The sequence below is a fragment of the Mustela nigripes genome, chromosome 4, assembly GCF_022355385.1.
Source record: "Mustela nigripes isolate SB6536 chromosome 4, MUSNIG.SB6536, whole genome shotgun sequence".
Taxonomy (NCBI): domain Eukaryota; kingdom Metazoa; phylum Chordata; class Mammalia; order Carnivora; family Mustelidae; genus Mustela; species Mustela nigripes.
In genome coordinates this window covers 134,792,075-134,805,463 of record NC_081560.1, presented here as the reverse complement: position 1 = coordinate 134,805,463, position 13,389 = coordinate 134,792,075, and the positions used below count along the sequence as shown (strand labels likewise).

The window sequence follows — 13,389 nt, the reverse complement described above, 5'->3', positions numbered from 1 at the left end:
AAGACAAAGCTATTTTTATATAATATTAAAATATTTGCCTTTTCACCATGTTGACATTTACCCTGCTGGTGCAAAAGCCACAGGAGGTAAAACTGTTACAGCTGCTTTAGCCGGACAAATTAAGGCATTGTCAAAAATTGGCTTGTGGCCGTTGTGTTCCTCACCTCCACGCTCACAGTTTAAAAAATTTTCAGTTTAATTTAAAAATGTCCCCAGTGAAGCAGTACAAATCATTACTTTTATTAAACCTCAACCTTGAGCCTATATCCTTTTCACATTCTGGGTGGTCAAATGGGAAGTAGCACAAAGCATTTCTATAGGATATGAAAGAGCATTTGTGTGGGGTTTTTTGAGTTGAACTAAGCATTAAATGCATAGAACAGTATTTGAACTTGAAAGAACTGACAAATTATGGTTATTCAGACTTGGGAGTCTGGCAGATGTTTTTTCGCAAATGAAAGAAATAAGCCTTTTGTTTCAAGTAAAAATAACTGATACCTTTGTTGTCAATGAAAAAATTCGAGCTTTCAAGGAAAAGTTAAAATTCTGGAGAATTTGTATTCCCCACTGTGAATTTAGGGCTTCCCAATACTTAAAGATTTTTTGATAAAATCAAATGATGATATTAACACGTGTTTTTTTTTACTATTAAGTAATAAAATGTGTCAACTTTCGGAAAATCCATATTACTCATTTTTCAAATTACCAATGCATGATATTATCCACTTAAAGTCCAAGACAGGGGCACCTGGGTGGCTCAGAGGGTTAAGCTTCTGCCTCTGTTCAGGTCATGATCTCAGGGTCCTGGGATTGAACCCCATGTCAGGCTCTCTGCTCAGTGGGGAGCCTGCTCCCTGCCCTCTCTCTTCCTGCCTCTCTGCCTACTTGTGATCTCTCTCTCTTTCTCTGTCAAATAAATAACTAAAATCTTAAAAAAAATAATAAAAATTAAAGTCCAAGACGGACAAAGGGTTTTAGTATAGCAGAGTATGGAAATTTATTGATAGGGTTTCAGATTTCATATTGCAACTAACCTCTAAGAAAGCACTGCTAGCTGAATTTTGATGTAGTACCGAACAGGAATAGCCGTATTACCTGAAAAGGCTACTGAAATATTCCTCTTTCAACTACATATCTATAAGGCCAGAATTTAAAAATTTGCTTCAACACAAACAACATATTATAATAAACTGAATGCAGAGACACAAGAATTTAGCAGTCTTCTATTTAGCCAGACATTAAAGAGATTTACAAGAAATGTAAAAGAGGGGGCACCTGGGTGGCTCAGTGGGTAAAATCTCTGCCTTCAGCTCAGGCCATGATCTCAGGGTCCTGTGATGGAGCCCCACATCCGGCTCTCTGCTCAGCAAGGAGCCTGCTTCCCCCTCTCTGCCTGCCTCTCTGCCTACTTGTGATCTCTCTCTCTCTCTGTTAAATAAATAAATAAAATATTAGAAAAAAAGAAATGTAAAAGAGTATCACTCTTCTCACTAAATTTTTTTGAAAATATAGTTATTTTTCATGAAATTGTTTATATTAGCATGTTCATTATTGTTATTTAAAAATGAATGAGAAATGCCTATTTAAAACATTTCTCAGTTTTCATTTCTAATATGATAATTAAAGATGTAATTCACATAGACAAGACCTCTTTTGGGCCTCAATAACTTTTAAGACTGTAAAAGTGTCCTGAGAACAAAAATTATGAGAACTGCTGGAGTATGATTTGGAAATACAGAGGTAAATAGATAGGAAACTGCAAAAAAGAGTTGAAATTGGTCTGTTCTTTAATGTTACTTGACTTTTTAAGCCCTGTACCTGTCTTAATTTAATAAAGCAAATAGGATATTTGCTTTATTGAAAGCAAATTTGCTTTATTGAAATAACTATTTCAAGACAAATAAACAAGTACGTTCCCTTACATAAACATTATGAGGTTACCTCATTTCTTTAATGTTTTTCTTCCTTACCAAAATGGGAGTGGAAACATCGAGAGCAATTGGACAGCCAGAAGGCGATAAGTGGAATGATTCAAATGCCCAAACTCTCTGTCAGAAGCGTTTTTGTGCTGCCACTCAGATGGCAAGGATAGCTTCAGCCAGTCCCAAAGGAAAAAAATCAGTAACCGTCACTCTGACTTTTAACACCGTGACCCACTCAGAAATCACACACCGGTCAGGCTGCTTTCTCAAAAAGTATTAAACGTTATCCAGCTTCCCTGAAGACTTTTGAAGATAAGGAGGAAAACACACTCTCTTCAAACATTATCCATGTTAGGGAATGCTTTCACAGAGACGCCCTGCCCAAGGTGTGTGTCTTAGGACGCCAAAGCCTCATGACACAGAACGACAGTGGTGCCAGACATGATTCATGGCTCAGCAGAAATGAGTCAGTGATCTGGGAAAATAAGGCAGGTCCAAATGAAAAAGAAGGACCCGGCTTTTGTGCTAATCTGGCTGGCTACCAAGCCTGGGAATGAAAACACTTGAAGAGACACATTTTTCAGATTTAACTGGATTTTTGGTTACTGCTGTTAGGTTACTATTTTATCAAAACTATGGCTCGGATAAATGTTATGACTCATTGCTTTAGCACATTAACGACTTCTAAATGTAATTTGAATGTGTTATTCTGACTCACCAGCAATAATGCTCATTAAAAGAACGATTACTCAGAGCGTTTCTTTAGCCCTGTCCTAGCCCTTCCAATGTCCCTATCCTACCTCCTATTACTGCCTCTCCATGTTTGTTTTCTTTACTGACCTATCTATCACTTATAATTATACAGTGGTTTGGAGGTTTATTTGTTTAGTATTTCTCTCTCTGACAGAACAGCAAACACTACTGGTTGGAGACAATCATGTTTGTTTTGTTTATCACCTGTTTATCTGGTTCCTGGCACAGTGTATGGCACATCAGAGCTGTTCCAAAAAATGTTTGCTGTATGGATGGTAAATGAATGAATTCATACTAGGATGATTAGCGCCTCAAGCCTGTTTTGTTTTCATTCTTCAAGAAGGTTTGGTGGCTAAAGAAGAACTTTCCTTGAATTGCCTTTAACCAGCTTTGTCTAACAATGCCTGATCTCTTATGTGGAGGGTGGAGGGCCTAAAATAGACGAAAGTAGTTTACTTCATGAGTCCTCGGCTCTCTCCCTTCCGCAGAGGGACTCTTCCCTAGGCAGAGCGCACTGGACTCTGGACTCCATGGGACAATAAGATAATAATAGACATTTTCTAACAAAACTCAAAGTTATGTTGGATTTTTGCAACAGAATTTGGTGTTTTGTATGTCCTGTTTGCTACTGAGTTAACAAACTCAAGTGTTCATGACCAGTGGCTGTATTTCAATCATGGGGCTGTGGGAGTACAGGAAGGGCATAGGTCTATGCTTGAAATTTTATTAAAATCTACTGAGTTCTCTGCCTGTCAAAAGAATGAATAAAATATTTTTAAAAAATTTACTGAGTTCTTCGAGGTGGAAATTTTTTGGTAACTTAAGAGAAACATAAATAAGCACTTGGTTAATATCAAGATAACAAGATCTAGCTAGTTTTAATACTAAGAGTGAAGATTAATAAAGTGAAAATGAAAACAATTCCTAAATAATTTTTATTTATTTATTTATTTTTTAAAAAGATTTTACTTATTTATTTGACAGACCATGATCACAAGTAGGCAGAGAGGCAGACAGAGAGAGAGAAGGAAGCAGGTTCCTGCCGAGCAGAGAGCTTGGTGTGGGGCTCAATCGCAGGACCCTGGGATCACGACCTGAACTGAAGACAGCGGCTTTAACTCACTGAGCCACCCAGTCGCCCCCTAAATAATTTTTTAAGGAGTACATTACTTTGGATAGGGTTGACTAGAAACTTTTTGTTGTCTCCTTCTAGAACTCTTACATTTTCTTTTTTGCATAGTACTTATTACTAAATTACTACCTTAATTTACTTATTTATTAAATTTATGGTTTGTCATCTATTTCCTTCACCTCAACTGCAACAGAATATGGCAGGAAACTTAGCCTTATTTACTAATGAATTTCAAGTGCCTCGAATAGTTCCTGATGCATAGTGAGTGCTGAATAAATTTTTATTGAGTGAATGAACAAATCAACATATTAAATTTTTTAGTTTTGTTGATGCAATGTACTTGAATCTTTGCAATATTGATATTTTAAAGTATAATTTTTTACTTCTGTTATACTATGTTAATTTTCTTTCAGAATAAATTCTTCAATCCATTCAATTTGGAACCACTGTGATGGTATTGATTTTGTTTATCCCAAGAATTTAAGTTTGACTAAACATTATAAAATCAATATTCTTTACCATATCAAAAAAAATTAAGGGCAAATTCATACAACGATCTCAACAGATACAGAAAAATGTTTTATAAAATTCAACATCCACTCATGATTTAAAAAATCTTAATCTTCCTAAACAAAAGAAACCGACAACAAAATCTTATGTAAGGGTGAAAAATGGAAAGCATTCCCTTTAAGATTATAAATAAGACTAGAATACCCACTGTCACCATTTCTTTTTAACATGGTACTGAGGGTTTAACTAGTTTAATAAGTCAAGAAAATGAAATATAAGATACGGGACTGGAAAGGAAGATCACCCCTCCAAAAATCTATAGAAAATCTCTAGAATGTAGCAACATTGTTGGTTAGAAAAACCAATATACAGGTGGGTAGGGGGATGGGATAACTGGATGAGGGGCATTAAGGAGGGTAGGTGATGTGATGAGCACAGGGTGTTATATGCAACTGATAAATTATTGAACACTGTATCTGAAACTAATGTACTGATGTACATCTGATGTACCTTATGTTGGCTAATTGAATTTAAATTTTAAAAAGCTAAAGAAAAAATATACAAAAGTTGATTGCATTTCTCTATGTAACAATCATAGGATGAAATTTTTTTTTAAAAGCTATCATTTATACAGAGTGAAAAGGAGATACTGTTGGATAAATCTAGCCAAATATTTGTATGACTCAGAGAAAAAAATTATTTAAGCTTACCATTTAGGTAATCTAAATAAATGGAGAAACATATTAGGATCCTGAATATGAAACCTCAATATTTTATTTTTAAAAAGATATATTTCTTGAGAATGAGTGAGAGAATGAGTAGGGGATGGAGCGGGGGGTGGGAAGGAAAGAGAGAATCTCAGGGTGACTCCCTGCTGAGTGCAGACCCCCAGCTCGGAGTTTGATCTCACAACCCTGAGGTCATGACCTGAGCCAAAATCAAGAGTCAGACGCACAACTGTCAGAGCCACCCAGGTGCCTTGAAGCCTCAATATTTTAAAGATGTCAAATTCCCCCTAGATTGGTCTACAGATTCAATGCAATCTCCAAAATCTTAATAAATTAAAAAATTCTTGTGAAATTTGATAAGATGATTCTAAAATTTATATTGTAGAGCAAAAGGCCAAGAAGAACTAAAATTCCTTAAAATGAAAAAGCTGGAAATAAGGATTATGAAAACTCTATTGCAATGAGATAAATAAACCACAGGAAAGGAATAGAAAGCTCAGAGCTAGATCCACATATTTATGGAATTCAGACTTATGATGGAGCTGGCATTATAGATCAATTGAGGGGGGATACATTTTCAATAAACTGAAGCTGAAATAGTTGATTACCCAATCTAAAAATAATATAAATGGATCCTCTGCTTTACACCATACACAAAAATTAGCTTTAAATGGATTAAGAAATTAAATGTGAAAGAAAAAATTACAAAACTTTTAGAAGACAATATATAAGAATATTTTATATTGAGGTAAGGAAAAATTTCTTAAGCTAGACACACACTATAGAAACCAAAACTACAAAAAAACTTTTTTATACCGAAGTTAAAAATATCTAATTATTAGAGAAGGCAAGTCAAAGTAGGAAAGGATATTTTCATAATCTATATGTCAATATGTCATATGATCAGTACCTTAATCATATTTTTTAGAAGTCTTACAATTCAATAAAAAAAGAACAAATGACAGAAAAATGAATGAAAGATGTAAAGAGGTCCTTCATATAAGTGAATCCTGAATGGCCAATAAACACAATTTTTAAAATTCTCAGCTTCATCAGTAATTACAGAAATGAAAAATTAAAATTACAACAAGCTAACACTTCATACCTATCTGACTGGCAAAAATTTAGAAGTCTGGTAATATCAATATTGGCAATGATGTAGGACAACCAGAGCTTTCATAAATGTTCATGGGAATGCAAGTTGAAATAATTTCTTTGGAAAAATTTATTATCATAAAGTTGAAGTTGTACTAACTCCATGAGCAATTACATGCCTAGACATACTTATGTACCAGAAGAATATATTAGAATGTTTATAACAACATTGTTCATCTTAAGAAAAAAACCTAGAAACAACCCAAATGTACATCAACAAATACAATCCTCTAGCCTTACAGTGAAATCCTATATAGAAATGAAAATGAGTGAATTAGAGTTACATGCAACATCATGGATACAGTTTTTGGAGAAAAAAATTCAAGCAGCAGAAGAATATAAACACGATCCTACTTAAATAAAAAATTTTAAATATGTAAATTTTACTAATATTTTAAAAAACTTTTTATTATGGAAACTGTCAAGCATATACAAAGTAGAGACTCTGTATAATGGGCCACCATGCACATACCCTTAGCTTCAATAAATTATCAACAAGTGGCATATGTATTTCTTTTATATTCTCCACTTTTTCCCACTTTGAATTATTTTAATGTAAGTCCAGGATTTTGTATTATTTCATCTGTAAATGCTTCCATACCAATATTGTTTAGGGACATAAAAATATGTTGTAAAACTATGAAGAAAAATCGTTAAGAAAAATTTAAAGAGAAAACACAAGATTTGAACTAGTGATTACTTCTGAAAGGGGAGGAAGGGACAGGATTAGGAAGACAGCAGTCTTAAAAATAATGGTAATTTGGGCACACAGATGTTTGTGCTATCATTTTTATCCCATGAACATAAGTATGCGTGTGCATGCGTGCGCGCGCGCACACACACACACACACACACAAACACACACAAACACACACACACACACACACACATATTCTTTAGTATCTAGTCAAAATATACTTTAGAAAACAATTCAGGCAATTCAGTCTGATGATCCGTGTCCATTGTGGGAGTGTATGTGAAGTCAAGAGTCTGATTAAAGAAAGTTGGTAGGCAATCGCAGAAACTTATGTAGAGGCCCTTGGAGAGCTTGACTTATAGCCTCGGGAGTCTGTGGGGGTACAGAGGTTTATACCCAATTCTTACCTCAGAAACTTTTCTTTTATTTATTTATTTTTTAAAGATTTTACTTATTTATTTGACAGAGATCACAAGTAGGCAGGCAGAGAGAGGGGGAAAGCTGAGCAGAAAGCCTGATGCGGGGCTCGATCCCAGGACCTGGAGATTATAACCTGAGCTGAAGGCAGAGGCTTAACCCACTGAGCCACCCAGGTGCCCCCAGCCTCAGAAACTTTTAAGGTGACAGGATATTTAGTATTGCCCAAGAGAGAAGGACGATAGGAAGAGCTTCAATGGAAGCAGCCTGGATTTCCAAACTTTATGGGAGGAAGATGTGAGTTTTCCCAGGGACCCAGTGGACACCACAGAAACTAGCCTGGCGTTCCACCTCAAAACAGAACTCGCTTCAAAGAACCGCCTACGAGGCTGAGGTGACTCCATCAGAGAGAGTGTGAGAAGTGTACTGTTGGAGTAAGAACTGAGCAGCAGGTCCTAAAGTGTTACCTGGAGATTGCAGCCTCTGGATCAAGGAACAAAGTGTGGGGAAGGTCCCTCCCTCTGAGGTAGTTTCCAAAGAAATTGCAAAAGTTCTCAGCACAGCAGCAGACAGCAGTTTGTTAAAAGACAGGTGTTTGGGCCTCAGTTTTAGAAACCTCGACTCAGTAGGTATAAGGTGGAACTACAAATCTGCATATTCACCAAGGTCTCCGATGATGCTGACCAGCTGGTTCAGGACCCACTTTGAGTATGGAGTTCTAAGAGCCTCTCAAAACGTAGCCTCCTCTGCCTCTCTGGACTTAATCTCAAACCATTACCTTCTCACTGTATGTTCTGGTGACATCAGTTCTTTCAATTCCTTAAAGTCAATGATGATCTTGTAGCCTTAAGAGCTTCGAATCTTCTGTTCCTTCACTCTGAGACACTTTTTCCTAAGCCCTACTTTGCCAGGCTAACTCCTAGAGATTTTTTATTTCTCAGCTTAAATACCGCTTTTTAATATAACCTTCTTCAGCCTACCTATAAGGTTTGGTGCCTTTACTACATGCACCCTCCTTTATCACATTTATCACAATTACAATTATGTAATAATTCTGGGAATTTTTGTTTATTATCTGTGTTCCTTACTAGACCCTAAGCTCCATGAAGGCAGGGAATTTTTCTTGTTTTTGTTGTTTTACTCTTAGTGCCTATAACAATACATGGCACATACTAGGCACTTACTATTGGTTGGATAAATGAATGACGGCATCTAGATTTTCCCAAAAGGTAGAAGAAAAAGCCCATAACTAATGTAATATTTCAAATATTTGTACAACATATTATACATGATATGTGTAATATGTATACATCAAATATAATTGTTTATAATATTTTATAATTCCCCTGTGTCATTTAAAATATCCTCTGTTTTTGTAACTAATTTATTTCCTGATCATGTCACTTGTAGGCTATTGTCCAGAAGCAGCAAAAACAAAACCGAACAGCCAAAGCAGGCATTGATGCCCATAAAGGGTAAATTTGTGCTGCTTCAGAAGGTTGTGCACAAGCAAACATACTTAGTGTGACCCAGCTGCACATTCCTGGGAAAAGAATTTGAAGTCAGGATACAAAACGGGATCACAGCCATTTGCTGTGAATTCCAACAGACGCTTTCATCTGTGGGTGATGCATGAATGTGTTTCATTTTCTAAGGCCCCTCCTCCCATGAAGCTATGTCCCAGATTAACAAGCTTTTTCAAAAGGCTACTTTCAGTGACGTGGGATCTCACCTCTACAAAACAAAGCAATTTCTGCCCAATTAACTTGGAAATCAACAAATACACCAAAAACAATTTTTCAATTTGCTAAACCAGAGTTACAAGAGCATGGGCGCCCAGATCCAAGGTTAGACCTCAGTTGCCAGGTAGGCTTATTGCATTTTCCTGCAAAAATAGTGAAAAGGATACGTTTCTTATTGACTGCCACGTTCCTACATGGCAAGCCAAAATATCTCATTATTTTAATGTATTTTTAAGGTATTCTCTGGATCAAAATCTGTACTCCTGGGTTCTATGGGGATGCCTTAGGAGTTTCGGGCTCCTTCCACTCCAACGCTCTTCAATCTCAAAAGCTCTAATTTTATCCTTAAAAAATGTGTGTGTGTGTGTGTGTGTGTGAGAGAGAGAGAGAGAGAGAGAAAGAGAGAGAGAGAGTGTGTTGGGATAACGTATAATAGATTCATTGCCGGGAGAAAACTGGGAGGGAGTTACTGCTAAAAGAAGGTTGGAAAACCTTCTTTTGGCACTAGTAGAAGTTAGTTCCAAGTGTTATCTGTTTATATATAGTCCCTTTGTAATTACAGAGATATTGTGTCCAGATTTCCTAGTGTCCAGGTCATTCCTTGGAATGTCTCCAGTTCCACTACCCTCTCATTTGACCTTCAGTCGTGCATTTCCAACTGCCTATTGGAAATCATCCCTTAGTCTCCTCAGACTCAAATCATCAACTCCGCCATTCATCCATCACCTCTTCCATTTTCTTAGTCCTTGGCAGTGGCCGCAATATTCTCTCAGGCATCCAGCTTCAAACGTGCGGAGTAACGTTTTTTTACTCATCCTTCCTATCCAGTCAGCCACCAAGTTTGGCTTGATTTCTTTTCTTCTAAATCTTGCTCCCACTGCCCCCATTCAAATCTGATCAGAGCATCTGATGCCTGGGATATCTCCCTCAGCTTCCTAAGTGGCCTACACTCTTCATTCTTTTCAAGTCGAACTCCTCCTTCCAGACTAATTCTCCTTAAATGCTCCCTTTCATCTTGGTACTTCTTGATACACAACCTTTTAAGTGGCTTCTAGGCGGTTTTGAAACCAAGTCTGAACTATTCTGTTTTGCTTTCAAGGCTCTGCAAAATCATTTGGCTCTACTATCTTTTCAGGTTAGGCCAGTCTCCTCCCTGTCATATAAAAATATTCCTCTCCCAGCGTCTGTGCCTTTATATGAACATGTTAAATTGACCTGACCCAAAAGCTTTTCTCTTGTTTTGGCTCACCTGCTACCCCATGTTCTTCACACAGCAAAGGAACTTGCAGTTCCTTGAAAAAAAAAAAAAAAAACACTTGTCTTTAGACTTTTGCACTTGCTTCCTCCTCTACCCCTGGTCTCTTCAAACTAGAGGCACCTCCTTTGTGAATGCTTCCTTCCTCCTGCACTCGAGGCAAAATAATCACATCTTCCTTTGAGCTGCTGTTGTGCTCTATATATACTTCTGTTATAGCCCTTATACAATATTGCACCGTTTTGACTACATTCCTGTCTGATTGCTTTTTAGATTATGAGAGCTACCCTCTCAGAACAGTGTTAGACTTGGTTTCAAAACAAGGTCTGTGACCTCCAATAGCTCACAGCTGTTTCGTACTCCCAGTAATTCACTTTAGTAATTCAACAGGTATTTGTTGAATGATTGAATGAATAAATCCTAAATCCTAAATCCTCTCAATCTTTCTCATCCTACATGTCCGAAGTCTTCTTTGATCTTTCTAGTCCTCCATCCCTTCTCTGAAGCCTGATAGTTCTTATGGTTTTGTACTATATAAACTTGGATGATTTCTTTAATTGAATCACAAGCTCCTTGAGGACAGGAACACATCTTATATTGTCTCTGTCACTGCAATAATCAAAGTGCAGAGCACATAGTAAAAATATATTTGCTGTCCAATTAATTAGAGTTATGTAAACTCTGGGCTTAAGATAATAATGACAGCTAATAGAAAATTCTAAACTTTTTGGAATATAATTGATGCATAAATTAAATACTAGTTCATCCAGAAAATAATTAATAAATACCTAGAAATTTTCTGGCACCAAACCAATGGTTGGAATACAGGCATGAATTCTATCAGGAAAGAAATTCTTCCAGGTAAAATTAGTATTGCTACATAGAAGCTGTGTATATTTTTTCCACTTTAAAATTTATAAATTTGCATTTGGTTGATTAAGTAGTTTTTGAGGGACCACTAGATTACTTTGTTTTGGGGGGGGATGGGTATCTTATAATTCTTCCTGGCTCATTTTTCTCACAGGAATACTGAATTCTTTTTCATATCTGAGATTGTCACAGTCAAGAAATGGGGAGAATCAGTCCTGAACAATCTGGTCTAGTTTTTCTGTTTTTTTTGGGTCCATGCTATGTTTAGAAATTAGTGGGTTGGACAAGACTAATCTAAGTAAGTTGTGTGTGTTTTATAACTTGAGTACTCACCAGCTTACTTAGACTGCCCAAATGTCACTGGGTGATTTCCATCATGGTTCTGTGATGACATCTCACCAGCATTACCAACGATACTCCCTGGGAGTGTCATCAGGCATGCTTAGAATAGAAGGTTGTGTCATACAGTTTCAACCCTTTGTCATATCTTAGGCCATATGACCGAATCCTGATTGAAACTGATTGAGTTTCTTGTTTTCCTGTTTCTTTATGCATTAGTTTACTTAACATTTCTTAGTGATTACTATGAGCCAGAAATAAACAAAGGAGATATGAAGGTGTTCAGGATACAAAGGAGAACCCCTGCCCTCAAGGAGCTCATTTGCATAACTGCATAGTAGTGTATATGACATTGTAGAAATAATATTTAACATTGCATTCTGTTGCCTTTGAAAACCAAAATTCAATATATGAGTACATCTTTGGGTTAAAATCTCTTGAATCAATAGGTAAATATAAATAAAACTATTATTATTAATACTATTACTGTCCTATAATATGAATATCCTATAGTATGAATACTGTGTGAGAAAAAGACGAGACCCTATTTACACACCTAGAATAAATGTTAAATAGTAATGAAGTCATTCTACTAGTAAATAAATTGTTAGGAAAGCAAAGTGATTGTTACAGGACTCTAAATCCAGTAATTCTCTATATAAGCAACACACTTAAAGCTCTTTATTCACATATTATTACATTGTAATATTAGAGCGTGCAAACGTCACCCTGGGGCTGTGGTCAGATCCAGGCTGTGGGACCTGAAGCTCAGATATGTGGAAGGGCCCCTTTAAAAAATGAAATAAAATAAGACCACAAAATTAGGCATAGTTTATGCAAATGAGGAACCCCGAGGCTTAAGCTTCACTTGCTTCAAAGAAAAGATAACTGGTAGGCACATAAAAAATTGATATCAGGGGCGCCTGGGTGGCTCAATAGTGAAGCGGCTGTCTTTGGCTCAGGTTGTGAACCCAGGGGTCCTGGGATGGAGCCCCGTGTTGTGCTCCCTGCTCAGTGGGAAGCCTCCTTCTCCCTTTCCCAGTCCCCCTGCTTGTGTTCTCTCTCTCTCGCTGTGTCTCCCTCTGTCAAATAAACAAAAATAAGATCTTAAAAAAAAAAAAATTGATATCCTCTCTACTCATTAGTCATATTAGGGAAAGACTTGGGCATTAGGGAGAATAGTATTCATTAAGCTGTTATAAAAAGTTTATAATAAATATAATACATGTAAAATGAATCTTTAAATTGATTTTACTTAGCTACGAACTTATTCTATCTTTATTCTATTAGTCTTTATTCTATCTTTTGGCTTTCTTTAAAACTGAAAAAATACCTCAGGTATTCATTGAGTATAAGTCTTAAATACTTTCTTGTTTTCATCTTCAGGCTGTAGACTTATGCTGTCCAATACCTTAGTCACTGACCACATGTGGTATTGGGCACTTGAAATGTGGTTGGTGCAACCTAGGACCTGAATTTCAAATTACATTTAATTTTAATTAATTTAAATTTTAAAACTGATAATTTTGCTGTTATGAAATTTTGAGGTATGTTTGGAACAACTTGAGTATGTTAAGCTACTTTTTCAGCTGTAAACGTTATGAAATCTAAATGCAGATTAAGTATTTCCTAGGAAAATTAAGTAGTCAAATTGAGAAGTGCTGTTCTAAATGTAGAATTCACACTGGATATCTTTTTTTTTTTTTTTTAAAGATTTTATTTATTTATTTGACAGAGAGAAATTACAAGTACACTGAGAGGCAGGCAGAGAGAGAGAGAAGGAAGCAGGCTCCCTGCTGAGCAGAGAGCCCGATGCGGGACTCGATCCCAGGACCCTGAGATCATGACCTGCCTTCGGCTCAGGTCATG

The 13,389-nt window shown here is 36.5% G+C and overlaps 1 protein-coding gene across 1 annotated transcript in view; it reads right to left on the bottom strand.

The window, feature by feature from the left end:
- Positions 1-13,389, bottom strand: part of MYPN (myopalladin) — a 96,677-nt gene that overhangs the window by 69,773 nt on the left and 13,515 nt on the right. The gene's annotated exons all lie outside the window — the stretch shown is intronic.